The sequence below is a fragment of the Neophocaena asiaeorientalis genome, unplaced genomic scaffold (assembly GCF_003031525.2).
Source record: "Neophocaena asiaeorientalis asiaeorientalis breed wild unplaced genomic scaffold, Neophocaena_asiaeorientalis_V1.1 scaffold333, whole genome shotgun sequence".
Taxonomy (NCBI): Eukaryota; Metazoa; Chordata; class Mammalia; order Artiodactyla; family Phocoenidae; genus Neophocaena; species Neophocaena asiaeorientalis.
This window is the reverse complement of record NW_020173119.1, coordinates 487,485-500,889: the sequence shown is the minus strand read 5'-3', so window position 1 is coordinate 500,889 and position 13,405 is coordinate 487,485. Positions and strand designations below refer to the sequence as shown.

Below are 13,405 nucleotides of genomic sequence, written 5' to 3'. Positions count from 1 at the left end.
TGCCTTTTTTTGTTTAAAATAAATTTATTTTATTTATTTATTTATTTTGGCCGTGTTGGGTCTTCGTTGCTGCGCGCGCGCCTTCTCTAGTTGCAGTGAGCGGGGGGCTACTCTTCCTTGCAGTGCGTGGGCTTCTCACTGTGGTGGGCTCTCTCATTGTGGAGCACAGGCTCTAGGCACACGGGCCTCAGTAATTGCGGCATGCAGGCTCAGTAATTGTGGCTCACGGGCCTAGTTGCTCCACAGCATGTGGGATCTTCCCGGACCAGGGATCGAACCCATGTCCCCTGCATTGGCAGACGGACTCTCAACCACTGCGCCACCAGGGAAGCCCCTACCATTTTTTAAAAGTCGTTTTGGCACCCATATTCCTGTTTAATTGAATGTGTGTACATGTGCATATTTTTTTGGATCCTAATTATTTGCAAAGTTAAGAGGCCAAAGGTATCACATTGCCTATCCTGGAGAGTGAAATTCCCATGTTTATTCATCTAACAACCAAGATAGCACCAGTTCTCCTAACTTTGACTCCCTCATTGGAATAGAATCTAGCATGAAGGGGGGCCTATTCTGTGTCAGAGTTAGTCTGAGGGAACACATTGTATCCTGGGCGTCTTTGCCGATGGTGATATTAAGGCCCCGTCCTCTAGTGCAGCCAAGTCTGTGACAACAGCTGAGTCCATACACAGGGATTCCACGTCCCTGGCTCCTTTGACCAGAGAAAAGTTTCTAAGCTCAAGAGTCATAGACTCATAAGGTTGTGCTCATAGCAATGCTTATTGCCCCTCTCAGGTGTCCCATATCCCTCAGCCTTTCCTTGACCCTGTAGTTTCAAGCCACCTCCCTCTGGCCTCTCAATGGCTACCAGCCTCAGAAGTCCTCACTTCCTAACCAAATCCTCCTCCCTCCTCCAACCTTTTTAAGGCCTTTAAAATCCTTCTTTTCCTGGCCCTTCTTCAGCCCTTCTCACTGCACTGCAGCCCCGATTAACACTCGTGCTCCCACCCTAGTTTCCTACTGCCCTTCTCAGATCCTGGACCAACTTCTCTTACCCCTTTTCCTTCTACCTTGCCATTTTCCCCTCATCCAGTCTCTAAATCCTGGTAGAGCCCAGACAAAGCAATAGAAACAGAGAAACTAAACAAGGCTCTGCAGCTACTTGCTCAAACCTAGGTATGTGCAGATATCTGTACGCCCTCATGCTTTCCTGCGCACACACACAAGCACTTATCTCCAGAGACTGGTGACATCTTGCTATTGAGGAAATGGAAATGACAAGCGAGAGAAGATGTAAGGAAGGTAATTCAAAGGGAAGAGAACTAGGAAAGGTTAAGAAACCCAAAAGAAGAATAAATTTTGAAAGGACTTGAAATAAAGGATTAGTTTGAGGGTTGGTTAAAAAATAGTAATAATAATAATAGAAAGTCTTAGAGGATATGTAAGTTACATGGAAGTCAAGATTTTTTAAAAGATCCTAATAGGTTAAAGCAATATTCTGGCTGCGACGCCATGAAATTAAACTGGGAGAAAATATATGGACTAGGAATTGGGTCCTCAAAAGCAACTGGACACACACAAGATGGGAAACATGGCTTTGCAGCATTTTGTCTGCAAGAGAGTTAGGGAGTTTCGTCAGTGTGAGTCACCAGGGCAAGGTGGCCTCCAGAGATGCTAATGCAGTATCGACCTCACTTTAAAAGAACTGGAGACAAATAGGAGCATATGCTCCAGGAGGTCAGTTAGGTTGGGGAGAGGACTGGAGCCCAGGCTCCAAGAGATCTTGTTGGAGGAGCTGGGCTTTTGGAGAAAAGAAGACCCAAGGGGATGTGGTCCTATATCTCTGAGAGGCTGTCACAGAGCAGAGGGCATAGACAGAGTCTACGTGGTCACAGGGCACAGATCTAGGATCCATGTGTAGATATTATTAAAAGGCAGATTTTCATTCAAGAGGAAGAAGAATTTTCTAACGATTAGAGCTGTCCAAAGTGGAACAGACTGCCCAGAAAGGAATGAGGTCTCTATTGCTGGAGACATACAAATAGAGACAAGGCAGTCACTTGACTGTCATATCGTAGACAGCCTCCTGCATTTGGAGGAGGGTGATTATACTAGGTTATTATCAATGTTCCTTCCAATCCTAAGATTCTAGGATGCTGTACATTAAAATGAGAAAATAGAAAAACAATAAAAAGAAGATGATGAGAGTGCAGGAGTTGGTAGATGAGTCACAGTTGGGGGGGCACGGGGGAGGTAATGCTGTGTATAGGAAAGAATTGATGAGGAGAAGAAAAGAAACTAGATGGCTGAGAGTGGGTGGGGAGCCAGGACAGCAAGTAGAATGGCTATAGAATACTAGGGATCTTCAGATTTTTCCATTTAGCCATCCCTTTCATATTGATAAAGTCTTGTGTTCTAGCCATGCAAATGAGCAGAGCACATAAGTCCAGAAGCGAAAAGAAATTCAGTTGAACCTAGAAGAAATGAGGCTAGAAAGAAGTCCAAATGTTGCTAAAAATGGCCAGGCTAACCTGCTATACTGAGACCGTGCCCCTCCAGCCTGGTGACGCATGCTGCCATCAGATAGTGTGTTGCCATGACAATGGTCAGTGTGGAAAGGCTGCTGAATTTTCTGCATTCTGAAAGATTTTCCTGAACCTGCCTACAAGACTATCATTTGTTCTTGCATATAAAACCTCTGTGAGGCTGGCCATTTCTCTCAGTGCCTCCCTCCCCCCACTCATTCCCACCCCCCATTAAACACAAAGGTAGTGGGGCAGAGGCAAGGATTATTTGGGGGAGGTGGATGGCAATGAGGGAGTGGATGGATTAAGCTCCACTCTGTGGGAAGGAGGTTCACCAGCATATCTGGTTGAATTTGTTTAACCTTTGAGCTTGGGCTTTCTCTCGTTCTCACATCCCTTAGAAGCACAAAAGGTGGGATTTTTAACCTATTGGAGATGAAACCTGAGGAGGTTCATCGTATAGAGATGCATTCCATATGCCACAGGATGACTGGAGGCACAGGCAGATTTGGACCTCACCTTATCCCATCTTTACTGCCCATTAGACTTTCTAAGAGAGAAAAACGACAAAAATAAAACTATGGAGAGTCCATTCAAGCTGTTAGCTTTATACAGAGAAAAGCTGTGTGTTGCTCCCACAAATCGTTCTTCTCGTGCCAATGAATCTTGAAGATATGTGTCATTGTTCACAAGGAAGTGTGGGTTACAGAGTGGATCGCTCAGCCTAGCTCATGACCACTACTGTAAAATCACCCTCACACCATCTTCATGTGCTCAAACTTGTTTGTCTTTCCTCTCTGGTTGACGTACTCCAGAGGAGTTGGCTCACAGTGAACCTTCCAGAGTTGGAACAGTGCTGATGTGATCAATCCCCAGAGGCAGCTAGCTCCCTGAGCCTGCCTAGCTCTGCATGGGGAAACAGGGGTAGAGGTTTTCTAATCCCTGGTACTGATGACATTTGAATCAAATAAAAGTCCCTAGGGGGCCAAAAGCTTCATGTTGCAGCCCAGGCCCGACCTGGTGGGGGAGGGGGAGGGGAAGGTGAGTTGTATATATGTGAGTATGTGTTGCAGTTGTAACTGGAGGTTTCTACACTTGGCTCTGTGTTCCCAGATTCTACCCCAAGTTTGCCTAAGTTAGAAAAGTAAACAAATGGGACCAGGAGGAAAGAAGCAGGAGGAGAGGAGGAGGTGGGGGGAGGACACAAGAGGAAAGAGCAGGCCTTGTGCCCATCTGCCCTTTCTGACCCTTAATGAAGGAGGCTTAGTATGGCAGCCTCTGTGGTGCTGGGTTGGGGAGATGGGCCAGCAAACTGATATGGGTGTGGGGAGAGACACCACAGGAGAAATAATAAGAGTAATAGCTACTATTTATCTTACAGATGAGGAATTCAGAGAGTCTCAGAGAGGATAAATGACTTGGCCAAGGTCACCTTTATTCAGTCATTCAGCAAGGAATTACTAAGCACCACACTGTGCTAATAGGTGGTGGAGCAGACATTTGAACCCGGGTCTGTCTGAATTGAGACTTTGGAGTCAGGCTGTTTGGCCTTTCCAGTGCCCCTCCTCTCTTTGCAGTGTTGCCCTATCAAGGCTACTCATCATCTGCTTTTTCCAGTCACCCCTGGTAAACCCCTCCCACCTTGTACTACACACCCAGCTCCTTCCTTGTGGCTGATCCAAAGCACCTGAAATCTGATGTCTCTCTGGAAATGGGAGGAAATCAGCCATGGACAACATTTGAAATTCTGGTCCCTGACCTAGGTCTTTTAGCCATGCCCCTCTCACCCCACCATACTGTAATTGAAACTTCCACTCCATTTTGAGATGAGTAGAGAAGTAAAAGAGAAGGACAGAAGGTGGAAGAAGCCAGACCACGTGACTCCTGCTGCCTGAAGTGTGCTGTGGTCACCAGGCCCAGTCTATTTACAGTTCCACAGCCCCAAGCTGAGACCCTTTGCACATCTACCGGTAATATTCTTTGGAGAACCACTGTGCTGAATGTAAGCAGCACCTCCTCTAGCAGCCTGAAGTCTGGGATTGACATTCTTCTAGGGACTAGCAATTGGGGCATCAGGTCTGGGCACGTCCAAGGCCTGCTGGAGCCCCCAGCTTGAAGCAGTGCTCCTGCCCTGTGGGACTCTACGCCATGGAAACTCGGCTTACTTCCACACCTTCTCTTGCTTCCTGAGAAGCCATGAGGGTAAATTGAAGGTCAGGGTTGGTCCCAAGACAGACTGACCATTTGCTTTAGGGCTTCTTGGAAGGACTTTGGAGCAGGATTGTGGAGGCTACTCTGAGCCAATTTGCATGACTTCAGGTGAGGATCTCTGTGATGTCCATCCCTTATCTCCCTTTGCCATCCCCTATCCTTTCTTCAGCCCTCTTCAGCCCCCTGTGGTCTCTTCCAGGAGCCTCGCTTGCTTCACTAAAGTGTGTAAGAATTGGAAAGGTTGGTTATTGTTGTTGCTGTCATTGTTAAGCAAAAAAGTTGTAAACATATCATGCTGAAAATTTTATAAATTCTAAAATTAAAATGAAGGCTGCTCCCCAAAGTTCTAGTAACTTTGACGGCGGCTTTTAACAAACGATGAAAACCCTTGGCAGGTTACTTTTGAAGACTTGAAATACCTACCTAAATCCAGGAGGTGGGAACTCCCATTATTGAAAGCCTACTGTGGGTCACCATGCTGGATTCTTTACATACTTGATCTCATTTCATCCTCACTATCACCTCATGAGGTAGGAAACTGGTGCCCGCAGAGCTAATGTAACATGCCCACAGTCACGTAACAAGTAAGTGGTGACATCAGGATTTGAATCTAGGCCTGGTGCCCCTCCTCTTCTTGGCACTATTGCTCAGTCAAGCCTACTCATCATCCCTGTCCGCTCTTTCCAATCGCCCCTAGTAAACCCTTCCCACCTTGCAATGTCTCCCAAAGTGAGGTTCTGAATGAGGTCAATTTTAAGAAGTATCATTGTGTCTCCACTTTAAAGCCCAGCTAAATCAATCAATGAATATTTTTTTGGAACTTCCCGTGTGCTTGGTGTCATGGGAGATATAAGAGAAGTTTAAGACATGAACCCTGCTTCTAAAAAACAGCTGAGAAGTCTAGGTGAGGAGACAAAACTAACCCCCTTAGATCAGGACATAATAAGGGCTGGTGCAAGGTAGAAGAAGAAGAGAAGTGAGAAGAGAAGGAGAGTGCTTTCAGAAGGCTGGGATGTTTTGAATAGATAGAATAGGGAAGTGCTCATATGCAACGGAAACTTGGATAGGTGGGAGCCCGGGGCAGTTGGCAGGTTTCCTTGAATTTCAGGCTGAATTGTCCATATCAGATACAATAAATTGGGAGCCATTCTAGGTTCTGGAATTAGGACATGACATGATGCAGTGATGTTTGGATGGATCATGGTGGTATTCCAAGGGTGAGCCTGCAAAGACCTGGACCAGAACAGTGGTGGTAGGCTACTCCCTATCGTATTCCTCCCGAATGGCTGAGAGCTGTTAAGAAGAGAGTATCAACAGCACTTAGAGGTATGTCATTTATAGGGGATCAAGGAGAAAGGAAGGAGTAAAGATGACTCTGAGGTTTCCAGCCTGGATACCAACTGGGATGGGGAGCCATTGAGGGTGGGGGATAGTTTTACAGAAACATATACTTGATGTGTTCTCTTTCAATACATTGAGTTTGAGGTGTGATACAATATCAGTATAACTACATGGAAGAATTTGTTGCAGCCAATTAAAAATAAATTTTTAAAGATAATTTGATGACAAGAGAATAATGCTCATGGTAACAATCTTAAGTGAAAAAAGATATGAAATGATTTAATACCATATAGTCTCAATTTTGTAAATATACATAATGTGTGTGTGAGTGTGTGGATATGCATAGAAAAACACTAGAAGGAAATATACCAAAAGTGCTAACAGTAGTTATCTTTGATGGTAAGATTGAAATTATGGGTAATTTTTTACTTGTTCTGTATTCTTTTTCTGTATTTTTCAAAATTTCTTGCATAAACGTGTATTGCTTTTATAGTCAGAAAAAAAGAAATACATGTTGGAGCTTTTTAAGACAATAATCTTTTATCAGACCTTATGTCCCAGTTTTTGGTTTACAAAATCTGGTCACTGTACCTGCACATAGCTGGAAAAATAAGGGACTGGAGATGGACTATTTTACATGTTTGAGGTACTGATTCCTTTCTTAGGTACCTCTAGTAATTCTAGGGTGCTTCCATTTGTCTTGAAAAGCATGTCATGATGTAAAGCCTCTTCAATCTAGTAGAAGGGCTGAAAATCCAGATAGCTCCCTAGGACCACCTCCCTTTCCAAAACTGTCATTCACTCCAAGGCAACTGTCTCAGTCTTTTTTCTGGGTTTTCTCTTCTGTGCCATTGATCTATGTACCTATTCCTGTCTTGATTACTGTAGTAGCTATATAATAAATCAGGTAGAGTGATTCCCCTTCCTTTTTCAAACTTGTTTTAGCTATACTAGTTTCTTTGCCTTTCCATATAACCTTTAGAACAACCTTGTCTATATCTTTAAAAAAAAAAACCTTGATGTGATTTTGTTAGAAATTGTGTTTAACCTATATATCAATTTAGAGAGAATTCCAATCCATGAACATGGTATGTCTCTCCATTTATTTAGATCTTCTTTGATTTCCTTCATTAGCATTTTGTCATTTCCAGCATACACATCCTTAACAGGTTTTATACCTAAGTTTTTCTTTTATTGATTTATTATGTTTTTCATTTTGGTTTCCATGTGTTCATTGCTAGTATATAGAAATACAATTTTTGTATATTGTTCTTGTATCTTGTGACCTTCCTGAACTCATTTATTATTTCTGGCTGTTTTCTTGTAGACTCCTTAAGATTCTCTACATAGATCACCATCTGCAAATAGAGACAGTTTTATTTCTTCCTGTCTGATCTATATGCTTTTTGTTTCCTTTTCTTGCCTTATTACACTGGATTAGACTTCCAGTATTATGTTGAATAAGAGCAGTGAGGACAGACATCCTTGCCTTGTTCCAGAACTTAGAGGGAAAACATTGTCTTTTACCATTAAGCATGATGTTAGCTATAGGTTTTGTAGATTTTCCTTAAAAGTTGAGTCAGTACCCTGCTATATTCCTATATATTCTGAGAATTTATGTCATAAATCGATGCTGAATTTTATTTAATGCTGTTTTTGCATCAGTTGACGCTAATACCAGTATATATGTAATTTTTCTTTTTAGCCTTTTAATATGGTAGGTTACATTGATTGATTTTCAAATACTGAACCAGCTTTGTATACCTGGGATAAACCCCACTTGTTCATGGTGTATATATATATATATATATATATATATATATATGTATTTGCTATTCTTGTTAAAAACCATCTAGGAACTGTTTGCTAATTCTAAGAATTCACTGCTAAGACTTCTATTTGCTAATATTTTGTTGAGGACTTTACATCTATATTCATAAGGGATATTAGTCTGTAGTTTTCTTTTTTGTGACACCATCATTTGCTTTCAGTATCAGGGCAATACTAGCCCTATAAAAATGAGTTCAGAAGTGTTACCTCCTCTTCTGTTTTCTGCAAGAGAGAGTATAGAATTGATGTTAATTCTCATCTTTAGTAGAATTCTCCAATGAGACCATCTGGACCTGAAGGGTTTTTTTCAGGAGGTTTTTTTTTTATTTCTACTTTGATACCACTGTGGTCAGAAAACATGTTCTGTATAATTTCAAATATTTTCAATTTGTTGAGGCTTGTTTTATGACTCAGTGTATGGTCTATCTTGGCATGTGTTCTGTGAGTGCTTGAAAAGAATGTAATATATTCTGCTGTTGTTTGGTGGATTATTTGATCAATGTCACTGAGATCCTGTTGGTTGGTAGTATTGTTGAGTTATTCTATATCCTTGCTAATTTTCTGTCTAGTTGTTCTGTTATCAATTTCTAAGAGAGTGATGTTAAATTCTCTAATTCTAATTGTGGATCTATCTATTTTTCCTTATAGCTGTATCAGGTTTTGCTTCAGGTACTCTAATGCTCTGTTGTTTGGTGCATGCACATTTAGGATTGCTGTGTCTTCCTGGTAGATTGACCCTTTTACCATTATGTAATGTCCTTCTTTGTCCATGGTAATTTTTTTGTTGTTCTGAGGTCTACTTTATCTAATATCAACATAGCCACTCCTCCTTTTTTTACTAATGCTTCATGGCATATATTATTCTATCCTTTTACTCTCAACCTACTTATATTTGAAGTGAGTTTCTTGTAGACAGCATGTAATTGGATCATTTTTTTAGCCACTCTGCCAATCTTTGTCTTTTAATTGGTGTATTTAGATCATTTATATTCAATGCAATTTTGATATTAGGGATTAAATCTGCCATTTTATTTTGTGTTTTCTCTTTGTTCCCTCTATTCTTTGTTTCTCTGTTTTCTTTACCTTTACTGTTGGCGACTTATACCTTTGTTCAAATTCCATTTTGATTTATCTGCAGTAATTTTGACCGTATATGTTTGTATAGGCTTTTGAGTCGTTGCTCTGGGTATATATTATACATACGTAGCATATCACAGTCTACTGGTATTGCCATTTTACCAGTTTGAGTGAAGTGTAGAAACCTTACCTACTTTTAAGTCCCTTTCCCCTCCCCCATTTGTAATCTAATTGTGTTATTATATAATCTAGTGATATTTCCTCTATATATATTCAGAACTACATCAGAGAATGTTCTAATTTTTCCTTCAATCATAAAACATAATTTAGAAAAGAGGAGGAGAAAAATCTATGATATTTACCCATATTTTTACCCTTTGCATAGTTCCTTCTTCCTTCCTTCAAGATTTCTTTTTTTTCTTAATTTTATGTATTTATTTATTTATTTTTGGCTGCATTGGGTCTTTGTTGCTGCGCGCGGGCTTTCTCTAGTTGTAGCAAGTGGGGGCTACTCTTCGTTGCGGTGTGTGGGCTTCTCATTGCGGTGGCTTCTCTTGTTGCAGAGCATGGGCTCTAGGCTCTTGGGCTTCAGTAGTTGTGGCTCACAGGCTCAGTAGTTGCTCGCAGGCTCTAGAGCACAGGCTCAGTAGTTGCGGTGCATGCATTTAGTTGCTCCACAGCATGTGGGATCTTCTCGGAGCAGGAATCAAACCCGTGTCCCCTGCATTGGCAGGCAGCTTCTTAACCACTGCACCACCTGGGAAGTCCCAGTATTTCTTCTTTCATCATTTCCTTTCCATGTCAAAAACTTCCTTTAGCTAGTCATTTAGGGTGGGTCTAGTAGCAACAAATTCTCTTAGTTTGCCTTCCTCTGAGAATATTTTCATTTCCCCTTCATTCCTGAAGGACATTTTCACTGGATGTAGAATTCTGGGTTGACATTTATTTTCTTTCAGCACCTGAAAAATGCTGAACCACCTCCTTCTGGCCTCCATGGTTTTTGATGAGAAAACCACTGTCATTTGAATTATGTTTCCCTTATAGGTAAGCCTTTGTTTTTGTTTTTCAGCTTTCCAGATTTTCTCTTTTACTTTAGTTTTCAGGGATTTGATTATGATAGATCTTGGTTTGGATCTTTGAGTTTAGGCAGTTTGGAATTCAGTCAGCTTCTTTAATCTGTAGGGTTCTATCTTTTGCCAAATTTGGGAAATCTTTAGCCATTATTTCTTCAAATACTCTTGCAGTCCCACCTTCTTCTCCTCTTCCTCTGGGACCTTGGTGACATGACTGTTAGATCTTTTATCATAGTCCCATGTGATCCCTGAGGTTCTGCTCATTTTTTTTTACTATTTTTTGTCTTTTGTTCAAATTAGGTAATTTCTATTGTTCTATATATTCCAGTTTACTGATTCTTCCTCTGCCCTCTCTGTTCTGCTGTTGAGCCCATCTGTTGAGTTTTTTTTATTTCACTTATTGAATTTTTCAGTTCTAAAATCTCCATTTAGTTTTTCTTTATTTCTTCTATTTCCTTGCTGAGACATTTTTTTTCATTTGTTTCAAACATGTTTATAATTGCCTGTTGAAGTGTTTTTATGATGCCTGATTTAAACTACTTGTCGGATATTTCCAACATTGCTGTCATTCTATGTTGGCCTCTCTTGTTTGCCTTTCCCTCATTCAAGTTAAGAGTTTTCGGTTGTTGGTATGAGTGATTTTCTATTATATCCTGAACACTTTAGATATTTTTATGAAATCCTTCACCTTATTTAAATCTTGTTTCAGCAGGCTTCCTCTGACACCATGCTGGCAGGGAAGGGAAGCACCACGCCATTACCTCCAGGTGGGGGTAAAAGTCTAGGTTCCCCACTCAGCTGTCATTGACAGTCTGGGGGGAGGAGGGGCACTTCATTACTACTGGGCAGGGGTGGAAATTCAGGCTCCTCACTCGACCTCAAGGTACCACCCTGGCCAGGGATGGCAGTGGCACCTTGTTACTGCTCCCCATGTGGCCTCCACTGACACAGTGGTGGGTGGGCCTCCTTGCCATTGAGCAGGGATGAAAGTCGTGGTTTTTCACTCTTCCTTTTCTGACACCACCCTCATGGGGTAGAAGGGAAGCCTGGCTACCACTAGGCTGATTTTTAATTTTTATGTTTCATTCATTCAGCAAACATGTAATTGGTATTAATATGTGCTAGGCACTATTCTACATGATAGAGATGTAAAGAGGACAGGTGAAGGCCTTGCCCATCACAGAGCTTACATTCTAATGGGGGAGATAGACAGTGAGCAAATAAATAAATATTTAGTGGTTGGTTACTGATAAATTTGGAAAGAGTGCTATTTTAGATACGATAGCCAGTAAAGGCCTCCCTGAGGAGGTGACATTTGGGAATAGAGTTTAATGCAGTAAGGGGAGGAGTTTTGCAAAAATTGGGATGAAGAACATTCTAGATGAAGGGGAGAGCAGGATCAAAGCTTCTTAAGCAGGAATGAATTTGGTGTATTTCATGTATGTATGTTTTAATGTGTATTAAAAAGAAATATTGGGGCTTCCCTGGTGGCGCAGTGGTTGAGAGTCCGCCTGCCGATGCAGGGGATGTGGGTTCGTGCCCCGGTCCGGGAAGATCCCACATGCCGCGGAGTGGCTGGGCCCGTGAGCCATGGCCGCTGAGCCTGCGCGTCCGGAGCCTGTGCTCCGCAACAGGAGAGGCCACAACAGTGAGAGGCCTGCGTACTGCAAAAAAGAAAAAAAAAAAAAAAGAAATATCAATATAACTACCACATCAAACACTTTGATTTCACAGACACCTTGCTTAGGATGAATTTAAGTTTTTTTTTTAACAGTGTAAGAGAGGTTTCCACATAAGTGATATGTGAACATGGTGAAATTCTTAACAGTACTGAAGTTTAGGAAACAAACCTATCCCTGAAGTAGATAAAATTATTAGCCCCATTTAACATAGGAAAGAACTTAGGGAGGTTGATTAGCTTGTACAGGGTCGCACAGCAAGTAAGGGAGGGAGCTGGGATTCCACATGGGAAACTGAAGATCATACCCAAAGTTCAGAAGAAGAAATACAGAATTTTCTTTCTGCCAGGTAGAGCTGATGGTTGTTGTATGCAACAAACCAAAAACTTTTGAAGAATAGTTGGAGGCCTCTAATGTGTTTAATTAAGCTTTTTTTTCCTGTTTGTCCAAAGTTTATGCCTAAAGCAATTATATCACTTTAGTCCTCTCCAGCCTTTAGCTCTAAAATAATCAAGGGGCAAAAGGGGTGTTGGAACTTATTAGAGAAAATAAGGTAAACCACTCAGGGTTCTGGAATGACTAACTGTTGACAATTGTCTCCATCTACCCGGAGGCACGTTAACCAACTAAGATTCAGGTGCTGTCTTTAGCACTGCCGCCAAATCCAGCAGTGCTGAGGGGCAGTGTATGCCAAAGTAAGCAGGCCCAACCTCCCTAGCCTTGCTGCCAAGGGACAGCCTTTGCAAGATTCTCACCACAGAATTCCAGAGGAAACTCTGCAGACATCCCATCCCATGGACTGCTCTGCTGTACCTGGACAGGGACATCCCCAAGCTACAGTCAGGTCACCAAAGAGCTCTCAGTGTTTGAGAAAGGAAAGCATCTTTATAGGCTCCTGGTTTACCCACATCCTTCTCCCTCTTTGAAGCTCCAAGCATATTTTGGAGGGAGATTTCATAAAGATTTCTAAATTGAGTTAGAATTTCAAGTCTATTGTGACATGCAAATTAGTCCTGCTTGCCCGTTGGCAGCAATGCAGCTGAAGTGCCTAGAGACGGGCCATAAAATGAAAACATCAAAGTGATTAAATGTGCCCAAAGAGCATAATTGAGTGCATGAATAAGAGAAAATAAAACAAATTGATTTTCTCCAGTGCCAGAAAAACAGAATAATTGAGAACAAAATAATAGACTTTGAAGTAATCAAAGTGAGGAATGCACCATAGTGACATAGAAACAGCCAGTTGTGGGAGAGATTTATTATGTTTCTGTTATCATTTTTACAACTTTAATTTCATTAGCTAATAAATACAAATCAATTGGAAAATCAGTCAACCGGAGAGGAGGCGGTCCCCAGCCAAGATTTTTATTCACATCTCTAAAACAGGCTGAGGCGGTGATCCTTTATTTTCATAGGTGCACATATCCCCCATGAGCTGGAAAACAAGTTCTGGGAGGCCTCTCCGCTTTGGAGGTGATGATGTTCTGCTCTGCCGTCACTTTCCACATATAGGTTTATCGATTCAACTTTCCAAAGGATCACTTTTATACCCCGCCAAGGTTTCCAACAGACAGAATTGCATGAGTACAGCATCTTGATTTACCGAGATGACATTTTCATGGCACTAACCGGCACCTATGGTCTTGCACTGGGTCATTCTGAATTCACATAA

General features: G+C 41.6%; 1 protein-coding gene across 2 annotated transcripts in view; it reads left to right on the top strand.

Moving 5' to 3' along the window:
• Positions 1-13,405, top strand: part of HDAC8 (histone deacetylase 8) — a 162,607-nt gene that overhangs the window by 140,340 nt on the left and 8,862 nt on the right. The gene's annotated exons all lie outside the window — the stretch shown is intronic.